General features: G+C 48.4%; 1 protein-coding gene across 1 annotated transcript in view; it reads left to right on the top strand.

Annotated features, from left to right (window-relative positions):
• Positions 1-25108, top strand: part of LOC126456761 (caskin-2) — a 960013-nt gene that overhangs the window by 525760 nt on the left and 409145 nt on the right. The window lies entirely within an intron of this gene.

The following is a 25108-nucleotide window of genomic DNA, read 5'->3' as shown; positions in this document are numbered from 1 at the left end:
CCCTTATCTGCTTTTTACTCGAGGTCTTTGCGCGAGAGTACCCTTGTACGCGGTAATATTTATCTGCAGTCAGTCAGATTGTGGTTCTCTAAAAATCGCCAACAGCATTCTGCGAAAATACGTACGGGATTCCCCTCTGGCCTCGCGGAGCATTCCCGTGACACACTCGCACTGAAGTAATGAGCCGTTAATAAAAAAAAGCAGCAAGAGTCTCCAGTTGCTCCAGTGCGTTCCTTTCGTCCGACCAGTACCGAAGTACGGGTCGCTCCTTTGTAACTGGGCCTGCACTTGCTCCGAACTCTTTGCCGATAAACCGTGGCGCGCCGTTTCGTTCCATTCCTCGTCTCGGCTAGGATCTCGATCGGTGTAACTGGAGCGAAGACGCCGCGAGCGGAGTGGCGCAGCGGCCGGGGACTGGAGCGGAGGCGGCCATTCCAGTCTCCGCCCGGCCATCTAGTTAGGTTTCCCGCAGTTGAGTCGAGGGGAATACCGGGATGGTTCCTGTGAGGGGCTGATACCGTCCCCAGTCACAGCTCGCGCTCCGCCTCTAATGTGCTCGCCGTCGACGGAATACTTTGTTTCTTTTTGAAGCTGGCCGAATGTACTGTAACACACAGTAGTGACTCTCGTGTAGTGACTACGATATAAAAGTGTTATGAGGGGCCTGCTTCCGAGAGTTTCGGCAGACTCGACTGTTGTCCGCAGGCATTGCATTACACAACACATATTTCGGACAGTTCCTTTTGTGCTATTTGACGCTTTGCAGCCAACATATTCGGCTACGAGAAGCTCTTTTCAGAGCAGTTTAGAAAGCAACTGTGGTAAGATAGCGTAACGCGATGTGAGGTATCGATGACAGATGGTTTGTAAGATACGGGTATCGTGAGAAAATGGTACTTCTTCGCGGTTGGCTGCTGCGTTCCGAAGTTGCGCGCCAAAACTATTATCTTCTATTATTAATATTAGAGAAACGAAACAGAGTATTTACTTGCGTTTAATATTTGAAGCATCTCTCAGTAGCGTGCTTTTATTCTGTTACTTTAGAAATATTAATAGCCAGTAGAATAATAAACTACTCCAAAACGAAAAGCCAGACCTAGCACTTGGGTGATCTTCGGATCGAATCCAACTTGGATGGCGGACGAAGTGGTTCGGCTGTAGGATCAGACCTGGTTCGGGAGTGTCAGAGAACAGGCATGTTGTCTGTTGCGGTCGGTGTTAGCTATATCTTTGTTAGTACTGTATGTTTGTTAAGAGAGCTTGTTCGGCAGTGTCAAAGGCAGACATGTTGTTCGCTGTGATATCATTTAAGATTTGGTTTGGAATGTTTAGTTTGTGAGTAGAGCTGGTTTGGCGGTGTCGGAGGACAGAGATGTTGCCTTCTGCGCTCGGTGTTAGTTACGACTTTATCAGCAATGTATGTTTAATTGGAGCATATACTTGAGAACAATGTGGCGCTAATAACAGAAATGTGGAGTTCATTAATTTGTTGAAAGACAGAAATCGTTTGTCAGTTTCTCGGGTTCTGATAAAAAAAAAAAGCGTGTGGTATCCCGTATAAACGACCTGATTGGAAATTTAATTATTTGTAAAATAAGAGTTCCTCGCTTAGAGTTTGTTACAGTCTCAAGGTAACGGATTCACGACCTACGTGCTATTTTCTGTGCAGGGGACAACAACTGTAGAAGACTGCCGGTCGGTGAACACTTGTGTGATCCACTTAGGGCGGTGGAAACAAATAGACACCTCGCTTGTAATGCAAATGAGATCAGTGGCACGTCCTCTGTGGTACCGGAGACGAGGTATGAAGGAGAGAAATAGTTTTGACTGCCGCCGCCGCTGGCGCTGGCGCGCCTCCTGCCCACCTGCGGTCAGCCGGCAGTGGGCAGCAGAGGGTCGAGCTGCCGCGCCGCCTCAGACCCTCCTGCGCGTCCAGAACCTCCTCCAGCTGTACCCCTCTGTTTCCCTGAAATCACTGTAGCCAACTGGTAACACAGTTTCTCCAAAGAGGCCACAAAGAAATGCCTTCCGTGCCCTCGCTCAGCGAAGCTAGTGCCAACTGTCGAGCGGGCATAATTCCGAGATACTTCCAGATCTGAATAACCGTCTTCCAGAAACAGGACTTCAAAAGAGTGCTGCTGTATAACTTCCTATGTATCTATTGCGTGGGGTTTTCAACCTCGCTCGTCATCAGTAGTCTCAGTACCTGTGATAAATTCTTGGACGCATGCGTCTCGACAGTACTAAAAATGAGCGCCTCTGTCCGAGGTTCCTGGTCTCCACAGTGGCAGCTCTGCTGTCCGTCACACCTACGAGTTACAAATGAGTGATGTGGCTACTTCTTGTCCTCTGTACATCTCGAATTTTTAAAGTAGGTACAGGAAGAGGGAGCCGTATTTTCCATATGTGGCTAACATTTGCGAGAGCTCAGAGACTTTGTAAAGTCCCCCATTTAGGTTTCGTTTATGAGAGATTTCCTCGTTGCTGTCTTTTGGCCAAGTTCTTGTAAACTTTGTATCTATTGCTGATTTGTGGGGCTATTATTATGTAGCTGCAATTGATTCGCGGCAATCGAAACAAACTATTTTACCGTTGTACAGTACAAAAAAGTACTTACTCGTCCACACCATTAAATATTCCACGTTCAGATAAAATTCTTCGCTCGCGGTTCTCACGCATTCTCTCTGCCCATCTTGAAACGAACATTAATAACTGAAACTCGTACGTTACCGTGCAAGCACATGTTAAACGAGAGGGCTCATGATTATTGACATAAGGTGTAAGTAATGTGGTATGTTCGTCTCGAGACATCTGGATTTGTACTTCTACCAACTATATTTTCTTTAATTAAAGCGTTGCCAGGAATATTAACTCCAGAAGAGTACCAAAAATACGTAGCGGCACGGATGATCCAGCCGGCCGGAGTGGCAGAGCGGTTAAAGGCGCTACAGTCTGGAACCGCACGACCGCTACGGTCGCAGGTTCGAATCCTGCCTCGGGCATGGATGTGTGTGATGTCCTTAGGTTAGTTAGGTTTAAGTAGTTCTAAGTTCTAGGGGACTTATGACCACAACAGTTGAGTCCCATAGTACTCAGAGCCATTTGAACCATTTGAACGGATGATCCAGTTCTCACGATAAGATATAAACATTGGCCAGAATACTGCGAGACGATGTGACCAGAGGACACAGACATAGTACAGTACCGTGGCAGTCTTTCCTCTTTCGGAAACTCTAAGCACTGGAAACACTCGACGCGTCGCTCAAACGAGCAAAAGCCAGGTGCAGTGTTTGCCTCTGTGTGTGTAGGAAACAACTCGCGACGTTGTCCGCCGGCTGAGCAGCCTGTCGCCCCCCTAGATCGACACCTGCTCCCCACCTGGCCTGTCTAGCGGGGCGCGTTACAAGCGAATTTGTACTCCGACCGCCGTTTAATGGACCCCAGCCCAGAACTGCAATCTTGTTGCAAGCACTTCCATTACTAATAAGTTCATTAATGGAAACCTATTTTAACCCAACTGCCGCAGAAACTGCCACTGCTAATGAGTCAAGGAATTATAAATGGTATCGAGATTTACTATCGTAATAGATTCGTACAAAAAATCATAGAATTTTACGAAAACATATGGGATCGGTCGTTCTCCGAAGATAGTGTCGCGGGCCAGGGGCGGCAGGTGGTGGAGGCCCAGGGCTCTGCTGCCCTCCGCCAACAGCCGACCCCTTCACGGCCTTCAAACACTCGAACCCGGACTTTTCCGTGTCTCGCCGACGGTCTCCTCGGCTATGCGGGCACGGTCCCTCACGGACCAACCCATCCACACAGCACTGACGCGACCTGCTGTCCGTACTCATTACCTTCGCTACCCGCAGCGACGCTTTGTTCCCTTAGCAATTCGGGCTCGTTTGTGCGTCTACACAGAAAGGATCATTTGCCGTCTCGCCCCGGTTGTACGCATACCGTGTCCGTTCGCTCATTTCTTTCGAGCCGCGGCCCAGTATAAATGTTCAGCTTTCCTCATTCCTTTAATTCAGCTTCCAATAGCAGCTAACGCCATTATTAATGCGATTAATTTTCATATTAAGGCTACGGGATCAAATACGTCCGAAACAACGTACACATTGTTCGTTTACCACTAGGCGGCTTTACCGGCTGGTCACGGCTGCTACCACCCTCTCCCCCCATCACCTCCCGCACCACTGTTTTGCAGCCATCAGGACTCCAGGGTGTACCACGGAGGCCGTGGCTGGCGGAAGCAGCACCTACCACACCTGTCTCTCTCTCTCTCTCTCTCTCTCTCTCTCTCTCTCTCTCTCTCACACACACACACACACACACACACATAAAATGCGGTGGCAAGATTTCAACCCCCTACAAACATTGCTGAGTGACTTTCTCTCAGTTGCTGCTAAAAACAACGAGGACAATTAATCTGTTTGTAGCACCACGATGGTACATCCAGGCGGCATACTTTCGCCGTTTTCCTGTGATGCGCAGCCAGCCGCAGTACACACTACCGACACTGGCTTTCCTCGACGTGTATTGCTTGTGGGAAGCACCGCCACGGCATGTTACAGATTTCACGTTTCCACTGCAGTGGTCTTACACGTAGTACATTCACATTCACACCAGCAGCTACAAGAATTTTGCATACGTGTTCGATTGGTAACCCAAAAACTATAAGTCGTACGTTGTTCCAGGATAGTTCGGTTTTGATCCATTCTCATTTCTCCTTACGGATTCATCGACTCCCTCTTCTCTGTTGTGTGAAATTGCTTTGAAGTAAGTGGCTGTCAAAGGGGAGTGCAGCCGAAAAATGGGTGATCCGAGTTCCACGTGAAGACTTGTCTGCAGCAGCTAACACGGATAGCGATGTCGGATACGGAGTTGAAGCGTGTTTCACGCTTAATGCAAGGCCGCCCACCAGCTCCTGACAATGGACGGGCGAGACGAGGGGGAATTTGACCGCTTGACGTATCTGCAAGCCCTACAAGGATTTATTCTTCTATATCGCGCGACACCGTGCGGCCACAACCCGTACAGGAAATATTCTGATACCGTACCAGTACAATCACAATTCCTTCCAAACAAGTAACTGTTAACCTGCGCAATAAAATGAAAAATTCGTATCCAGACTTAATTCACTTTCAACCATTCCTTTGTCCTAAATCGTACACTCTTATGACGATGTACAGCAACTAGTAAACGTGCTTCAAGGACTTAGCGAATCATCCAAAAGCAAATTGTAGCTGTGCGTACAGTAATGAGTTTCTTTGACATACACACATGTAGACAGTGGGACAGCCCCTGTGGAGCTTGACGCACGCTCCACGCGGGCCACGGCCCTGCCCCGTGTTTCCTGCCACACAGGTGGGTGCCGGCGACCAGCGCAGCCGGCCGCGCCGTGGCCGCTCGCTGCAAGTGTGCGGTGCGCAGACCACGTCCTGCACGCATCCCCAAAGGGAGCCGGAGGGGCCAGAGCGCCACACGAGGCGTTGCGGCTGCGCTCCCTGAAGCAACTCACACAGAGAAAGCGTGTCGAGGCACAGACTCTGCCTGCGGAGGAGAAAGGACCGAAGAGTCTGCGTTTCATTATGGAGCAGGAAACAGTAAGTTTCGGAGAATCAGGTTCCTGTTTCAGAGAGGCACGCGGCTCCTATGTATCCCACATTCTCAAATTATGCCTCTTCACTTAATCACTTAACTGAAATGTTGCTTCGTCAGGGTAAACAGGCCTGTCTCGTAAACCGCCCACCTCCAACTTTACTTCAAATTCAACGTTTTAACTGTCTCAGTTTTGTTTTTCAACTGTTTGTGGTTCCTGCAACATTTGAGTTCTGTAAGCGGGTAACTGTAGTGGCTTTCGGAACACACGCCGCACTTCTCTGCTCGCAGTATGCGTGGTTTTCCCTTGGTTTCTTTTCCAGGACGTACAAATGTTTTCCATCTTTTCATTCTCGACGGATGGCCGTCCTGAGTTATTCTTCTCGTATGTGCATCCCGTCTCCTCGAGTTGATTAGCCCGTGTAGCAATGTTTTGACGGTCTGGTGCCAGTTTTGCAAACTTGTTCCCAAAATGTCTTTGGACAGTTATTGTTGCTGTTAGTTTTGCATTTTCTACGATACTATATACCTTTCCTAGCGTGGATGCCAACATTTTGAACGCTAACGGTGGCGATGAACGACAGCGGCGACTTTCCGTTCTTTCATTGCTGCCAATCTAAGCACTGAGAGTTAACCTTTCAGTCTATACGTGTATTTCTGAAATAAAGTCATTGCTCAAGTCACAGGAATACTTTCTTTTTGAGCCACTCATTTTGTACCATCCCAGCCCTAGGCTGGAGAGTATAAGAAATTACCTGTTATTAGTGTCTTAGTATGGCGTACTACTGGTTTCAGGGTTGCGCCAACCGTGGCGCATAGTCCGATGAAGAAATTACAACTTTTTCTGAGGAGGAGAGCGTTCTCTGATGCTGCTATATTGTCACAGTCCCTGTAGGAAAACCACTGTATATACGTTTAACAAAAGTCAGAGACATAATGCTTTAATTTCGTAACTGTATCGCAAACCGTCCTGAGGAAGAAATCGTCGCTGCCACATAGGTTCAGACTTGCACACAGACACGAGACGCAGTTTTCTGGCGGGTCCAGCAGACGGGAGGCCCAGCCCCAGCCTGGCCGCTGGGTCCAGCGGAACCCACACCCACCGGGGCGCCTCACGCGACTGCAAAAACCGCACAAAGCGACGAGAATTACCGGCCCGCGTAAGCGACGGGTGTTCCCGGGCTGCAACAGAAAGCTTGTCGATCGCTGTGGGTCACCGAGGTGCCACATCAGGAATCAGAAAGAGTTTGCAGACACCACGCGAGAGGGCCATCGGCTCTTGTCGCAAAGCCTGTCCGAGGCGCAAGCACGCCTGCTGCCTCGCCGGTAGCCAAGTGCGGCCTGGTCACGGGGGTGGGACATTGGTGCCCCTTTTGACGGGACTCCGGGAACGCCCGACGCAGACAGCAAGTCTCGAATCCCTGAACGAGCCTACCAAGTTCCGACCACGACGTACAGCGGACGTTGTGGGTCTTCGCTTTATGTGCTCCAGCAAAAGCCGGCCCATTAGACCGAGCGCAGCGGCCTCGCCGGAAGTCTACAGGGGCGTCGGTGAGCTTCGAGGGGGTACTTCAAGACGATCCGCCGCGAACTTTACTGGTCTAGCGCGACACCCATCTAGCGGTAGAACGGGTGAAACTACGAAAATTAGCAGACACTTCATCCGCACGCCAGGATAGAGAATAGTTCTAAACTGCCGTCAGTCCGAGCATACGCACTACATCGTGACAACTCGCGCTGAAGGGGTACCGCAGTGCTTTGTGCTTGTTATTCGCCTATTGTTGGGTGGCTAGTAACTAATTTCAGATTTTCCGCGTTTTTTTAGTAAGTTAGTTTTCACAATTGCAAAAAAATAAACATTTTTTGCCTGTAGACTTTCTTTTATACTAGCTGTTTGTGAAAGCATTTTTTTTTTCCTTTTGATTACTTCGTGTTATAGAAATGAAATGGAGCAAAGAGGCGTTAAGCGTCTAAATCCAGACATACAGCGAGCAAAGGTGTATGTATGTACTCGCTGTATCATAGTACGATACGTTGGCAACCGCTTCTTTCTTAGTAATATTCATATAACATTACACGTTGATTTTCGATTTTTATCGTAATGGCTCGTCTTAGGAAAGTTCGTGTTTGATTTGATTGCACCTCTTGCTTATTTCGGCGTGTCAGAAAAGAGAAACGGGCAGCTATGGCGAGAAGGTCCGCCAGTTTCGCCCAGCGCGACAGACGAGGACTGCAAGACTGAGTAGCGTAATGCACATTGCATTCCATTTTCCACACTTGGAAAAATAACACAAGTCCACCTTTAAGTATTGTTCCTTTAAAGTGTTGCAGATTGTTGTGCATACACCCGCAACAACTTTTGAAACGGTAGGCTGTGCTGTTGTGTGGCTAAAAGCCACACTCGTAAAAGATTCCCCAGTCGCCAGGAAACGTAATGTCACAACCAGTCTGCAACTTAACAGGGCAGGTACCTATTATCAGGGATCTAGGCTGGTATCATCACAAAACATATAAACATATGATTTAATTCTTACTTTCGAGAAGGTGAGATAGTCTCGCTCATGACTGTGTCACACTGGGTAATTCCATCTTCTATCATAGACAGCAGCTTTTCGAAACAGGCCATGTCCTTCCTCAGGAAGTTCTTGTAGATCTTCGGGCCCGTTTCTTTCATAAGCAATATAATCCTCTGTCTACGTTGTTTCCGAGGGTCGGACTCGACGACGTCTGGCTTTTCGTTTTCGTTGTCGTTCTGCCCTAATCCGAAGATGTATTGTCACTGTTAGGGCAGTAGCTCGAAAAACAGGTGGGTCGTCGATGTGCGGAATGTAAATTCAGATATAGCCTACGTGTACCTGTGTAACCAAGTGTCGCACTAGAAAACTAACTGTCGAGTCTGTAATTGAGAAGAGTAGTAACCTACATAATAGAATAGCAATTAGTTCATAAATAATGATAAAAGCAATTTCCTATTAAATATGAACATTGAGCTCACATAAATAATTTGAAGGAATGACGTTTCAGTACGTCACAAAGTGTTTCGCGCGGTAGAACGAACGACTGTACAGGAGAGCAGACGGTTCTATTTGCGTTTCGCGCGTTATCACCGTCTACTCACTGCGTTTGTGCCAGTATATCCCGCCAGCACTTAGTTACAGATATGCACGCTTGGGGCGCTGGCGCACTGGTGTGCGGTTTATGCGCATCGTGTAACATGGGCTTTACAGTCGAAGGGAACGTGGAGTCGCTGCTCCAAGTTGGCATCATTGCGCCTGCAAACAGCCGGCCTTTCAGCCTTGAAAATGTCGCGCTACGATAGCACTGGCGGAGACGAGGTCGCAGTCGCACGGCCCCGAAAGCGTACAGTCTGTGCCGACCGGGCGAATCACGAGAGGGCGAGCTTGGGCCAACTTGGTCCATAGTGGCAGCGAGCGATGTGGGCTGCGAGTGTCTGGACGCCTGGGTCCCCAGTCCGCGGAGCCGAGCTTTTTGTCGCTGTACTGAGCCAGGGGTAGTAACACTACGGGGCTCTGCAGCAGTAACAGCGTGCTCCACTTCGGTGTCAGTTGCTTCGCGTTACATCTCCTGCATCGATAAACGCCGGGCGCACTGCACGGTGGGCACAGTTATTTCGATGACACGTGGCGGCCATTACTAGTGCTGTAATCTCGAACGTACACTGGCATAGCCCGAGTAAGTATTGAAAGATGCTAGTGCAGCGAACGAGAAGCAGTAGTTAAACAGATGTTGTTTGTTGTCAGACGTGATTTGTTGCGGATGTTATCCGATAATTTGCAGAGCACGTGGGAAATTCCGTTTCCGTCTGTAACTGACTCCACGAGTGCGAGACGGCAGCCGGCTGTCTCGCTTCTGTGAACGACTCTGGCGTCGTTGCGTTACGGAACGGAAGCATCTCGGGCGGTGTCTGTCGCGTTTCTGGGCGCGAAGCGAGAAACTTTCCACGAGTGCAATTGCGAACGGGTTTCGCAGAATTGCGGCTGTGTCCGTAAATCTCAATAGCGGGTGACGCGCGCTGCTTATAAAGAGGGCAGACAGCTGGGCGGCCGGGCAGCTGGCGGCCTCGTGTCCGTGTGGACACAGCGGCGCCGGCAGACGCCGCCTCGCCGCAGTCTCGTCCGCGGCTGATCGAGGCGCGTGCAGCATAAACGGCTCTAAACGTAGCAATACTGATACACACGTGAGGTAGAGCAGGTCGAGGAGGATAGGTCGTGGCCGGCTGTCGTACTGTGCGCCAGGTTAAACCTGTAATTACATTACATTAACACACAACAATTGCAACGCAAGAAAATCTAGCTAATTACGACTGGCGACGCTCTAGACGTGTAGTGTGGTACACTGCCCACGGAGGGCCACCTCCCTGTACAGCGCCGGCGAAGGGACATCTGTCTCCGACACCCTCTTTTTATTCTGTTCTTAAAAATTAAAAATTTTTAATTTTTCGTTACAAAATTTCGTGTGATAAATTGACGAAGTAATCACGGGTATATCTCGAGTGAGGGTACAGCTGGTGCTCTGAGTGTTCCTTGGAGACTCGATTGCGTTTACAGGAAGGACAATACGAGATAAGAACAGTCTGGCGTGGCTCGGTGACCTGGTGCTAGTTTCTCTATCGGGCGTCACTTGGACGATACGTACATCCCTAACTTACCGCAGTTATTTCCCTCGTTACGGTGACAGAGCACCGCAGCTCTGTTCATAAACTACTCTGCAGGAAATACTACAAGTTTCTTGAAAATGACTTTATTGTACCTTTAGTAGTTTCAGATCTGAGCCCGTCATCAGACGGTAGCGTTTATTTCTTGGCAAGTTTTACATTTATGTAAATACACTGCTTGTATTTAGTTTAGCTTTTGGATCAGAATGGATCGAAAAAGAGAATAAAACCTCTCTCCTACAATGTCTGAAGGAGACCTTTTCGTGAACTAAGCCGCTTGTAAAACGTGTAAAAATTTTTGTAAAACTTGCCTTCTTTATCAATTACGCCTCGTTACCCTAAAGAAGGACAAAAGATATGCGGGCTGTGGCAGTTCCGCGATGTCGCCCACGCAAAGCTCGCCAGGTGGTCGGTCGGCCCCGGTTGTCTCCCTGGAGCTTTATAAAACTGCTCCGCGGTCGGTGGTACAGTGACGTGGTGGTGGCGACGGCGCGTCCACGAGGCGTGCGCCGGTCTTCCTGCCTCTCCCGTAGCTCACGCGCCACAACGCCAACACCGCATAGTGGTAAGGTCGCGAAGCAACCTGCACGTTATTCCCGTTAGGAGGTGTAATAGCCAAGTTATCGTGCTAATGGAGACGAGGCAGCAGCTCAGGAGTGGACAGCAGCCCAGCTTGTAGTGTGCAGGCGGGCGGCGACGAGATCAGCGGAGGAGGGCGCGCGTGCAGCAGGCAGCCGCAACGAGGGCAGGCCACGGGCGTACGTGCACGCTGCTCACTTCAAATACCTCGAAAACTACACAGCGGACCGGAACAATTGAAATGTTGCACATTTTTAACTGCAGGCTTGAATTCTACGGGCAAAAATACATAGCTTTTGTCTGAAACATTTTTCCCGTTTCGCGACAGGTGACGCTGTAATCGGAAAAACCCAGATGGGTAGAAACGTTTGTGCTGTCCAGTGGTACTTGAATTAACGCCCCTCCCCCACGGTGCGAGTACAGTACGGGCAATAATTTCATAACTTTTACTGGGAAACCGCATTCTCAACGTAGCATTCCTCCGATGGAAGGAAGAGGGGACTGCTGGATGCGGCAGTGGGCACAGTCACTGCAGTCGCATTAAAAGTTGCCAGATAATTGCCTTTCCTACCCTCACACCGGGCAGATGGGGCGTTAATTCGACTGCCATTGGACAGCAGTTCAAAACGTACGGTTTTCTACCCATCATATTTTTCCGGCTATACCGCAACGAAAAATATGTTTCAGACGAAACCTATGTATTTTTGTCCATAGAATTCGAACGTCTAATTAAAAATCGGGGTTCCCATTTAAGATTTTAAAGTTGCCCACCGCCTCCTCACACGGGTTAAGCTGGGCGGTCGAGTTTGTTACCACTGGACGTGTTCATTTCGAGGTAGTCCAATGCCTTCAGCTAAACGGAACACCCTGTACGTACGCTGATGAGCGACAACATTACGACAGCTTGTCTGTCCTTCTTTGGATCTCAATGCATCGCCGATTCTACGTCTGACACATCTGAAAGTTTGTTGGTAGGTTTGTGGAGGTGTGTGACGTTAGATGTCCACTCACAGGTTACGTAATTCGCATAAATATCGGGCCGCTGATTTACGTGATGGCGCCCGATAACAACCCAGGTAGGTTCAATAGGCTGGACGTCAGGCATGCCGAGACATCGACGTGAGTTCACTATAATGCTCCTCAAACCACTGTAGCACGGTTCTGCCTCCGCGTCGAGGGCGTTACAATTGCTGAGAGATGACAGCGCCGTCGGGGAAGGCGTCAAGCTTGGAGGGATGCAGGTGGTTCACAGCTGTGAGCGTGTCTTCGATTACCACCACAGGCCCCACGCGAGCGCAGGAGAGTGTCGGCCACAGCGTAATACTTCTCCCACCATCCTGCGCGTTTCCAGCTGCCGTTCACCTCGACGACAGCGTTTGTGGAGACGATTGTCGAAAAAGTGTGGCAAAAATTTGATTCGCCCGAAGGGCCGACTCGTTTCCATTCGTCGATCGTCGAATCCCTACGGTCCCGTGCCCGCTGGAATCGTACTGACTACGTCGTTCGGTCAACATGTGAACACAACGTGCGGGTGGTCTGCTGCGGAGCTCCGCGTCGGACAGAGTGCGGCGAACGTCGTGCTCCCACACCTCTGTCTGCGCCAGCACTGTGCTCTTTCGGCAGAGATGCCACAGCTTGCCACCTAGCCTACTTTACGTAGCAGACAAGTCTGCGAAGAGTCGTCAACTTGCAACTGCTTAGCACCTAGTGGTAGTTTCGCTGTCCTCCTACCTCTTTCCGTAGATGCTCACGACAGCAGCACGCCAACATTCGACCAGCTTCGCCGTTTTCGAGATACTCATTCGCCGACTGTGCGTAGTAATAATCTGCCCTTTGTCGACATCGCTTATCTGAATGCATTTCCCCATTTGCAGCCCATATCTTCGCTAGGGTGATCCCCCGTCCGTGTGTGCTCAGTTTACGGTACTTTGTCACCGCCCCACGTGCCCGGAACGCCACCAGGCGGCATCCGAGGTCGCGTTGAGCAGTGGCCGTAATGCGTCGGCTGATCGCCGTATACATTACATACTGAGCGCTGGCTGCCTGGCAGGTCCGCGGCTTCTAAATTCGTAACTAATGGAGAACGAAGCGTGTAGTACCACTTAACTGTCCTCAACGTTCTCTGTGGCTTAATCTGATAGACTTTGTAGTTATGGGGGGCACTTGAAAACTTTTGTGCATCGATCCTTAAAACACCAGAAGAAAAGCACAGAGGGACAAAAATAATATTACGAAGTCGAGTGGCTGCAATGCACGTTGAAAGTTAAGACAGACGAGTGTGTGTGAAGAAGGGAGTAAGGCAAGGTTGGGAGGCGTCCTCCGAGTGACGCAGTCTGCAGATCGTGCATTATACTAACTCGTAATTCTACAGAGAATCCCCCTGACATGATTCCTATATGCAGTATCTGACTTTTACTCGTAATTCCTTGCCCCTGTTGAAAATTCGAGCCAGGTGAAGATGCACGCCCCACATACAGTATAATAACAATCAATTTAATAAAAACACAAAAATAATCCCCCAAAAGAATGACTGTGCAGAATGAAACACGTTTTTATTACATAGGTTTTTACATTAACTTCTCAAAATGCACGATTAGGTTATACCTCACGATTAATTATGGCACATTGTGTGTACATAAAAATGACAACTACTACAGAAGTAGTATTCTTTTTGAGTTTTCAATGGGTTAGCAGCCCTCCTATCACTGACAGAGCGCGTGAGGTTCTAGTTATGAGCTTTATTGACGCACATAAGAAACTACGCTTCGAGCACTCAGTTCACTACATATACGTGCCGCAACTAGCCCTTCTGTACCCATCTCGGCAAGAGCGATTCGAATACGGCCGGGGCTGCGGATATTTACGCTGCGATGTTCTTCTCAACGTCGCGGTGTCGAGATGTGGATCAGCGTCTTGTTGCACGTGTGACTGCCCCATGCGATCGCGACGGGCAGTACACGGCGCACTTGACCCGGAGTACGACTGAAGGGTAGACAAAGCGAAGAAGAAGGTAAAGAGTTTTTGAAAACACGAGAACTGTGAAAAATGTAGAATTGGAAGAAGCGAAAGGACGTAAGGCTGCACACGATGCCCGAAGCGAATAATGCATCGGAAGTAGACTTCCGTGGGCTAATGAAGAATAGGGAAAGAATGGTAAATACAAAACAGTTTTTGAAGTATATTGGGGGTGAAAGTTATATAAAGGTGTGCCCCATCACCTAGGCCACACATCGCTGATTTTCCCTCTTTCCAGAGTGGGTCGTACACTCCACAGGATGGGCTGCGGTCTTCTATACCTTCCCAGCAGATGAAAACTCTCTCCCTCAGAGCTTAACGTCTGGGCCTCGCATCTTCTACTTCCACACTTCCCATCTTCGTTCATTTCAGCAAATACGACCGTCAAAGGGCGTCATTGACTGCAACATTCCGCAGGAGTTGAGTAGCCTAGATCTGGTTCGTATAGGCACCCTTCTTCAGTGTTTTGTGTTTAAGTACAAGAGGTTACGATGAATGTTTGTTGAGCGTAGTGAGAATGACGCCCGGTGCCGTCACATGACCTACACCGGAGGGGGTGCGGCTTTTGTGGTCGGACGAATCACCATCAGCAGCCGGACGCTCTACTGTCAAAATTACTCCTTTCAGATGTCAGCAAAGAGAAATCGGCAAAATTCGGAAGTGTACTACAATTTTTAACAAAAATGTGAATATATTATTGTCGTAATTCTGTATACGTTGCACCACAGTTTCGCAAATTCCACTTAAGAACTCACTGCAGCTGCAACAAACAGGCGTTTCTGGCGTGTTGAGGTCGCAGTGAAGGTCTTTCAATAAGAACTGTAGTCCTCGTGCCAAAACTGTGCTTCAAATTTTACACTGGCGAAGAAGAATCGTTCCTGAGAAGACAGGCAGGCGGATTCTGTTGTCAAGTTTTCCACTTGCGCCACTGTCTCTGGTTTGCCCACTATAGCCGTTACGGCTGCCACGAAATAGAAAATCAGAGTGACATCGAAACTTTGACTTATTCCTAAATGTAACAATTTGACATTTTACGAGTTTTTTTACAGCAAAATCCACCGATAATGGCGAGCTATCGTGGAAACGAGTTCGGGGAGAACAAAGAAGGCGGTTCCACAAAAAGTTGCGTATTGTTTTTCTGCAGGTACGCCTCATTTGGGAGACGACATGAAGTGCACAGTGCCCGGAATCTCGGAACACATGTACTAGTGGCAGGAGACCGGTGGCGGCCGACTGCACAGTGGCTGCCCACAGTGGCGCACCGCACGCCGCCCACTTTGCGCGCGGCGTGTGCACTCTGCCAGAATCAATGTTTGCCGCCATTACGCGAGCAAACGCGCCGTTCATTGTAGGCTGCGTCGGGCTGCCAATTATGCGGCCGAGCCGAAAAAGAATAGAAAACAGAGGGCCGCGAGCGGACTGTGGCGAGGGGGTGGGGAGGGGCGGGGGGGGGGGGGGGGGCAGCAGCGAGGAGCGCAGGGCGATGCCAAACGCCAGAGTTCATCAGACAGAGCGAACGCAAGTAGCTCTGCGAAACTCGACGTGTGTCACGTGGCGGCCAGTAGGATGTGTGGCCTTTGCACGCACACACACACACACACACACACACACAAATTCTCATTTTGCTCTTACTATCCTACACATTATTTTTCGCCCTCATAATTGTAATAAAATTTGTGCAAATATTACGGAGACCTGTCGCCCATAAATAAGCTGTAACGTGGGGGGTGCTAGATGCACGGGCGCGAACGTTTGTTTTCGTTGACTGCCACCCATGCCTTCTTCCTCAGTTTTTACAACAGGCAGCAGACGCCTCGCGGCGCTGCGTGCGCCCCTCTGTTGAAATTCCCTAGATGAAATTAACGATTTCAAACGTGGGGCCGCCGCGGATACACATCCGTTTAGTAACTGAAAGAGTCGAGAATATACACTGCTGAAAAAGTCTGGAGTAGTATAGTAAAATGTAGTCGACGATGCTAGAGGTCTCAGGGACCTAGACGCTTGGAGCATTACCCAGTTAGAGCCCACATGCTGGCGGGCTTTGTGGCCGTTTCCCAGTCATCTGAACATACCGCTTCCGCGAGCACTACAGCATCGACAACAGCTTCGCTCAGTTTGTGTTCAGCGCTGCAGTAACATGTCGCGTAGAGGCATACAACACTTGGACAGAGTCAGGACGGTGGCTTTACTTTCACACACAGCAAGAGGTTACGTGTCACTCGAAGTGTTGTATCAAACGCGTGGGGAAAGTACAGAGACTCGGGAAATGTGAACGATAAACCTCGCAGTGGTCGCCCTCGTATGACAACACCAATGCAGGATCGTTTGGTCCAACTGTCGACTCACATACGACCGACATCAACTGCCAGGAATACTGGAAATGACTTTTCTCGGCCAACAAGGATTAGTAACACAGACCAAACAGTGCGTAGGAGAATGCATCTGGATGGTCCTCATTCCAGAAGACCAATGAGATGTTTAGCGTTGAATCGACGGAACCGATCTAATCGAATGACCTGGAGTCCTGCAAGTCGACACTGTGCCGTTGCAGAATGGGGTAATGCCATGTTTGCTGACGAGACCAGGATTGCCTTGCGACCGGACACTAGAGGTCTTAGGGGTTGGAGGAGTGCTAGGAAGGTCAGCATAATGATGCGACAGCAGACAATCTCCGGGACACCATTGAAGCTGCCATTGAGGAGTGCGACCTCGTACCCCAAGATAGACTTGCTAGTCTCATACAGAGCAAGCGCCCGTCTGGCTGGCATGTGGGGAGGCCATGCTCACTACTAGAGACTCATAATCACTATCGTGTCACCAAGGTTTTCACCGTTTCTTTTTTTTTTTTGTTTTTTTTTTGTTTTTTTTTTTTTTTTTTAAGATGTACTCTCTGGCGAGAGCCTGTTTTGTTTTGCAATGATTTTTTTGTAACTAACCAAAACTATCCTGTTTTCAGAAGGAAGCAATCATGTTTATTTTGTTAATAAGGAATTGTACAAGCCTATAAGAAGTCACTGTAGTAAACTCTACGATATTTCAAACTTCTGTCAAGGTCCAGCAGGCATCTCACATTGCTGTGGCACGCAGACCCGTGAAAGATTTCTGTTCTCGGTCACAGAGGACAGAAGAAATGAAACTGTAAAGAGACAGTTGATCGTAAGTAAGAAAAGACCCAAGTCAATCAACAGCGGAAGAAAATTTTTTGACTATCGCCGTCAATCTCCGTTATGTTGTTTGAACGAGTCCCCGTACCCGCTGCGCCACTCTTCTGCTCGAGAAGTTTACTCTGAGCAGCTGTGTCTTTCCAAATAAGACAAAGCGGAATGTGTGTTCTGCGACGAGAGAGAGACGACGCGATGTCGTGGCGTCGTCTTCACTCCGGCGAGTCGTAATCGTGATTACTTCTCTGTGCTTGAGAACGGACAGAGAATGGCGCAAGATTCTGTTCAGCATCTCGAAACAACTGCAAAATTTCACGGTCACGTTCTGCAATTCTGACACGAAAGTTGTAAGATGGGAAAGGATCGTTCCCGGGGTATTTTCTTGCCAGGACATAATGAAAAGAAGAAGAAGAAAAAGAAGAACCTACTCTAGCGAGCAAATTAACTTTTGCATTGTCACTGCCAAGTATCGTTGCTCGCTGAAACTTGGACCGTACATATGTAGAACTGCTGCAATATGACACAGAAGGACTGAAAGAAATACGGAATGAAACGTACAGAAGTGACTTTATTATTCAGAGACAATAATTACACTGAAGTGATCGCAATTTACGATGGTCATCGCAAAAGGCGGAACCTAAGTGTTAATAAGGTGTGTGATCACCACGAACGGCAACCTATGTTCTGGAACGCGCTCGCATACTGGCCACAAGGTTCGTAAGCAGTTTTTGTGGCGGAGCATTCCATTCCTCGACTACCGCGTGGTCTTTGAAGTATGCGGAACTGCTGCAAGTTTCAGCTCGATGCCTCTTATCAGTTCCCGAGGGAAAGGCGGACAGGCAGACCGTACAAGGGCCGCGATTGAGGTACGGAACCTTAAAAGTGATCGACATATAAGGTTACCGAGTACCCGGCCAGATTTGTGCACGTCCTTGCAGATAGACCTGCACTGATTGTTCTTAACACAACGAAGTCGACAGATATAAAGAGAGTGTCTTAGGCAGGGCCGTTATGTAATCGTACACACGATCTAGTCGATAACGTCCGTCAGGTATTCCTGGACGCTGCTGTCGTCTGTAGTAGGCCGGAGCGATGTGCAGGAAGATCCGCACACGAGCACACCAGCTATCAAAGGGGTCAAATGGCTCTGAGCACTATGGGACTTAACTTCTGAGGTCATCAGTCCCCTAGAACTTACAACTACTTACACATATCTAACCTATGGACATCACACACACATCCATGCCCGCGACAGGATTCGAACCTGCGACCGCAGCGGTCGCAAGGTTCCAGACTGTAGCGCCTAGAACCGCTCGGTCACACAGGCCGGCCACCAGCTATCGTTACGTAAATAAGTGTAACGTGTTTCACACAAATAGGCGAGGAGGACCGTTACTGTTCGATGTCTCTGATGGCGATGAATCATCTAAGAGTAGCCATCGGAGCCGCCTAAAGTGGAATCGCCACATAAAATTAATCCCCGGGAAAGCTGATGCGAAGAGTGATTCACAGGGACAACATTGTATGGGCCACTCGTTTGTCACGTTCTCGAATGTTTCGTCACAGTCACAGAAGCTACTGAAAGACGATCAGGTCGCGAAAAAGGTTTGCTGCCCGAGTTCCGAGAGCGTACCAAAATGCGATCGGCGCAACGCGTCACTTCCTGGCTGAGCGGCGCGTGGCGCAGTCGCGCAGCCGCCGCCGCCGCCGCCCTGCTTCATCGGCGGCGGCGCCGGCGCCGGCATCTGTATGCATTGCCCTCACCACGTTCCTCGGATCGCGCCGTATTTCCCCCGGCACTTGCTGTCTGTAAAGGCGCGGTCCGCACTGCTAATTTAACTTGCAACCGCAGGCGCAATTCTCGTCGAGAACTGCCGTGCCCAACACACAGTTTGTTCCTCTCTGCCTCCTGTTCCTGTTCCGTTGATTATAACGTTTTATAGGAGCGGGACCCAATAACGAAGGCGAGCCACAAGAGTTGTGTTCGCCCCTTCCGACTACCGCCCGTAACACTGCTAAACGGATAAAGCGGCGCGCGCTGCCAGTTACGGGTTGTTCCCAGGGGCAACAAGAATTTAACTATCACTATTTCGTATAGTTAATGACAGAAATTTAAAATGGTATTTCAGTCTGCTCGTCAAAAATTATAATCTTACGTTAAAATTTAATAAGGGCACCGGACTGATATCGGATTCTTGTCATTGTTTTATATTTGTGGTGCCCGAGGTTCAAGCCTCAATTATCAACCAACCAAAGCCGTTCGACACAACTCTCATCAAATTCGTAAAATAGACTTCCAAGTTTTGCGAGTCACTTTAATGCCCTAAAGCAAGGCGGTGTGGCTCTGTAGAAGAATGCTCGTCTGGCTTGTGGCGCCAGCCAAATGTGCGTGTTCTACAATCATTTCTGTACAAAGTATCCTTTACAATGACAGGGAAAATCACTAGCGATGGAGACTGGTAAACGCTATATCGCCTCTTCGTGTCTCGTTTCGGTTATTATTTTCCTAAATTTTTTGTTTCGTTCAGTTCGAATATTTACGTTATCCACAAATCCATACATATTATAGAAATGGATGTACGTATGTTCCACATCTCCTCCTACACCGCATTGTATACGCACATCACTTACTGTTTGGAAAGAATAGCTGTGGGCCTAGGAGCGGGCCACCTATCCAGTAGCGTGGCGACGACGCGCGGCTAACCGGGTTGTTTTCAGTGATTCACAACAAACTCTACACATAATTCGAAACCATTACGAATGTCTCTTATTACATTTTCGCTGTTCGTGCAGCAAAACTGTTGTATTACGCACGCCTTTTTAATTTATTACTTCTATAGTAATAACTGTGTTCGCAACCATTTTGCAAAATGGCTCTGAGCACCATGCGACATAACTTCTGAGGTTATCAGTCGCCTAGAACTTAGAACTAATTAAACCTAACTAACCTAAGGACATCACACACATCCATGCCCGAGGCAGGATTCGAACCTGCGACCGTAGCAGTCGCTCGGTTCCAGACTGTAATGCCCAGAACCGCACGGCCACTCCCGCCGGCAACCATTTTGCAGACAGCATTCACACATACAACTGAATGTATCGGTAACACGATACTTACACTACTGCGCGATGTATAGTTCTGGAGAAATGACGTCACGAACACTGGAATGCGTGACAGTGTCCAGCATCGTAAGTACCGTTTAAATTTTTTTGCTTCTTTGCTACTAACTCTATTCGCTACACTTTTCACAGGCACCATCCACATATGCCACGGAATGCACCTACAAAAATGTATCGCTGTACGACATACGGTTTAGAAGTTCTCAAGTCAAATACTGAGATGCGTGGAAAACTACTGAATCGTGCGTGATATTTTAATTTATTACTGTTTTGCTAACTCTGTTCGCGACACATTTAGCAGGCGGTATCCACGTACACCACTGCATGTACGTCCAAAGTTATGTAGTTGTACGGCAAAGAGTTAAGGATATACGACACGATAGACATTGAGCTGCACGAAAACGAAACAGGAGTTGGAATTTCGATATGTGTACAGGTGCACTGATCATGACCACCGACCTCCTTTCGACAGAAACCCGTCCAGGCGACAGCAGCGTCGCCTGGCGGGGAGCGACTGCTGGTCAGACACACGCAGTACTGGCGAGCTGACGGCCCGCCGTCTGTGTGGGTGTGGCCGAGGCGCTCCAGCAGCTGCGCCACTTGCCCGATGTTCGAGGAGTGCCGTGGCGAAACCACGTCCAGGCGTTGCGGGGTTTGCGTGGCCGACCCTTACTGCGATATGGGGCGTCGTAGGCTGGTAAAACAGGACAGGCTGCCAACTGGGCAGAGCAAAAGTGTGACTGAACACACACTGTTGTAACGACGGCCCGTGCGTGTGCCAACGTTAACACCGCGACATCGGCAACTGCGACTCAAGTAGGCACGTCACCACCGGCACTTTACGTTGCACAGCGTCGCACGGTCTGATGAATCGCGAACTTCCTCCGTCATTCCGATGGGAGGACGCGAATCCTTCTTCCAGGGCAGGGCAACAGCTCCTCGATGCCCACAGAGACGAGCTGGCGGCGGCTATCATCCGTGGCGCCACTGGAGGTCGTGCAAGGCGCCACGACGGCCGAGGGGCAGCAGACCACGTACACCCCTTCATGACAGCCACGTTCCCCGACGGCAGTGGCGTCTTTCGACAACACTACGCGCCACGGCACAAAGTCAGGAGTGAGACGGAGTGGTTCGAGGAACACAGTGGCGACTTCCAATTGCTGTGCTGGCGCCCCCAGCTGGCCGGATCTCAACCCGATCGACATGTCGCCGCTGTTATCCCGGCTATTACGTAGGTGGTGGTAGCGTTCAGTGTACAGAGTATGTGTGAAATATGTTCAACAAATGATATGAAATACATGTGGCAAGTGCATACACAGGCAATTTACTACATATTAATATCTCGAATGAAATCGTAGAGGGGGGGGGGGGGGGGGGTAAGACTCAGCAACCAGGTATTGGGTTGGAGGTTATAAGGTGGTGCGACAACGGGGGGAGATTGACAGAGACATAGGGAAGCAGAAGTTAAAGTAATAAAAGACTCGGATACACGCATACCAGTGCAACACCGGGTACTCACGCACTGTAAACGTAAAGTTTATCACTTAGTATGCTAAGTAAAAAATGTCTAACTGTCGCTTTTATGAAAACTGCACATCTTCTTATTTGTAAATACATACTGCACGCAAAAATCCAGTTTTCATTGCAAATATAAATTCGTAATTACAGATCTGTAAGGTTGTTAACCAAGATGGTGTAAAATACAGAAAACATTACAAATTAATGTTTTTCATCTTGACGTATTTCAGACTTCACAGAAATGCTCGTAGACACGTACCTTTGTTTAAAAACGTACGCCAGGGACACGCATCTCAAGATGGCAGGTTTAAAGAAGCAAGCAGCTCGAGACAACAGTATGTAAACGGATGCTATTGTAAGCGACAACAGGATAGCAAGGAGTGCGCCCCCTGCCCCGTCTGTGGAAGTATCGCGAGTAGATCAAAGTCACCCAGGGCAACTTTCCCCCGTCCACAAGCTCTAGGCAATTGTGCGAGTAGTGTTCGAGATCATGATTTAACTCAATACCGGTCACTTGACCTAAAATTGGCGGGAAGCTCTTCCCTATGTCTCTCAGCCAATGGGAATACAATGAAATGGCGGAAAACCCAACGGACCAATAAGATTCAAGCTGCCCTCCCCAACTCCGTCTTTTATAACTGGGACTCTTCAGTCGGTGTGGGTCGCTCTAGAGCTCAGCAGTATAGGGAGAGGTTGTACGCTCGTTAATATAACAAACTACGTTAGGTCACGTCTCTTGAGGTCTATCTAGGCTATGACTATTTGTTTTATGGCTATCTGTCTTATGGCTCTTTAATAATTAGCTCAGTTCCTCCTTGCAGTTTTTGTAGGCGAGAGCATTTGGGGAGTTTACTTTTGCCTCTTATCTCTGCATAAAACTGCTGTTCCAACCCTCCACGTCTTCCTGGGTGTACATCGGCAAGCACTCCTCCCCACATTATTACGGAATGTCTGTATAGAACTTGAAGTTTACAATTTTTGCAAAAGTGCGTCCATGAAATGTTGTATTATGTCATCGGTTTCAAACTTTATAAATGGTTATTCTCTTGTTAGTTGCACAACATCCAGGCCGTCACAGTTGGATACACTATAATCATTCTTTTTAAGCAGATCCAAATGAGATCGGTAGTTTATAAAAAATAATTCGTGTATTCTTTAATGTAGTAAGCATACTGGAGTCCAAAGTTTTGGTCAGTGTTCGGACAAGTGTTTGATTTCCATTGCTGTTTACGGTAAATTCAGATATTTTACATTTCCCAGTCATAGCCAGATTTGACCATACACTGTGTTTAAAGCACTGTCTAAACCTTGCTTGCATATCTGCAATAGCTTCTTTTTCCAGTTGCAGTTTATATTCGTCCTTTGTAGAAACTGTCTTTGCTATATATTCCAGTTTTCGTTTTTTGCCTTTGATCTCTTACCTTTCCAGTTTTCTTTCCGTACACACAACATATTACCTGCACTTAAAGGCGTAAGTGCTTTAATGGGGAATGACTTAAGTCCGTTAGATACATTTACTCTTTGTCTTAGGACTTGTGCGATAATATTGTTACGAGGTACCAGTCATAATTCGACGGTATCCTTATCTGACGGTATGGTGGAGAATTATCTCCTGGATTGAGAGAAATCTGTTTCACCCACTTTAATGTAGCATTTATATGTAATATTTATGTCATCTTTACCGGAGTGGGTGTTAAGAATCTCCAGGTACGTTACAGGTATATGGCAGAGTCCAGATTGTATAACTTCATAACTGAGGGATGTCTTAGATGAACACAGTTGTCACCCAATTTCACGCATAATGCACAGTCATCATGCACTGTTGTAATAGAAAGTGTCACATCAGTAAGGCGAATGTCTGGGGGAGAATGAGTTTCATAATATTCCATAGCCATCTGCTGATTGATGTAGCGCTCTGCACCACCTATTTCATCCCAGTCGAACTCGGGAATTATCACTTTAACACATTTGGATACATGTTCAATCTCCATTCTAGCATGCAACCCCCAGACATGATGCGCTTCTATAGAAATGTTCACACGTTTGGATCCACTTGGAGTTAAATTGTATTGTGAGGTGAAAAGCGTAGGTGCACTCGACGCCTTCTTCTTGTCCACAGTATCTGCATTCTGTGGTGCGCTATCATAGGGATGTTCTGCTGGGATGGGTCATATGTTGATGACCAGTACTGACCTCCATCTTGTTGTTTAACACCGCCAGCGACAGCATTTGATGTGCCGGGGGTTGATTGTGTGTCCTCATCACATAAATCGATGAGTGGGACGGACAGCAGCAACTCCTTGTCCTGATCCAGCAAGTGATCTAAGTGCGCTACAAGATCCCGTGTGACCACTACTAGTTCAGATGTGCTGGAGGCTGTTGCTGTAGGTCTCTACGAGATGGCAGTTGAGGTTTCTACAGGTCCAGACGTGTCAACAGAGCTAGGCATGTTGGCGCTCGACCGTGTTGAAAAAAAGACGAGCAAGCGTTACATATGGCAATAGGTGAAAACTTTGAATAATAATAGTAATAAGGCTAAATACTTATTTTTGCATTTAATCTTGTTCATGACTGTGCTGGAGTGCTACTGTTGTTGACACTTCATGGTGATTCTTCTTCTTCTTCCGCTGAGGTGCCAGTTCATAAGAAGATGTGGCGGTCGAGTGACTTGGGTTAGCCCAAGTAACCTATCTTCCCGCGATTTTCTTTGCTTACTAGAGATAACCTTCGTGTGGTGCATTATCCTCTTGGCATTTGAACTTCCCGCATTTTTCTGGGGGAGGGGGGCATGGCATTTTCGTGCCAAAATTCAAACTTTCCGCCAAAATGCGCCATCCTGAATGACGTCATGGCCGCCATCTTGTATGATGTCGTGCGCTGTTGCCACGTCTGCATGCCGCCATCTTGAATGACGTCATCGCCACCGTCTTGGATACATGTGGCAACAATGCAGAGTGGTGCAGAATCATCCTTGCCCCAATACTCACTTGCTCATAGACTTTAACAACCATATTGTTATTGCAAAACGGTCCTGTAATGGATGAAACATACTTAAATTCTTCTTGCTAAGGAGGGTGCCATTTTCGCTGTGATTTGTAGTACCATTGTCACTAAGAAGATCGGCCAGATTCTCGAATAAGAATTACTGTGCCGCCGTGAGCTGTCGCCAGCACGCCGGTCGGCAAAGATGCAGCGCTACTGGTGTGCGGATTAGCCGTGACAGCAGCTAAAACACCTACTTGGGCATCATCATGTGTTGCAGGTCGTGGTTTACGTTTCACATGTGGCTGAACCCTTCCTGTTTCCTTAAATAACGTAACTATCCGGCGAACGGTCCACACACTTGGATGATGTCGTCCAGGATACCGAGCAGCATACACAGCACCCGCCAGTTGGGCGTTTTGATCACAATAGCCATACCTCAACACGGTATCGACCT

Source organism: Schistocerca serialis, chromosome 2, assembly GCF_023864345.2.
Source record: "Schistocerca serialis cubense isolate TAMUIC-IGC-003099 chromosome 2, iqSchSeri2.2, whole genome shotgun sequence".
In the NCBI taxonomy this organism is placed as follows: Eukaryota; Metazoa; Arthropoda; class Insecta; order Orthoptera; family Acrididae; genus Schistocerca; species Schistocerca serialis.
Note: the sequence above shows the minus strand (reverse complement) of the source record. Positions and strands in the feature narration are given on the sequence as shown.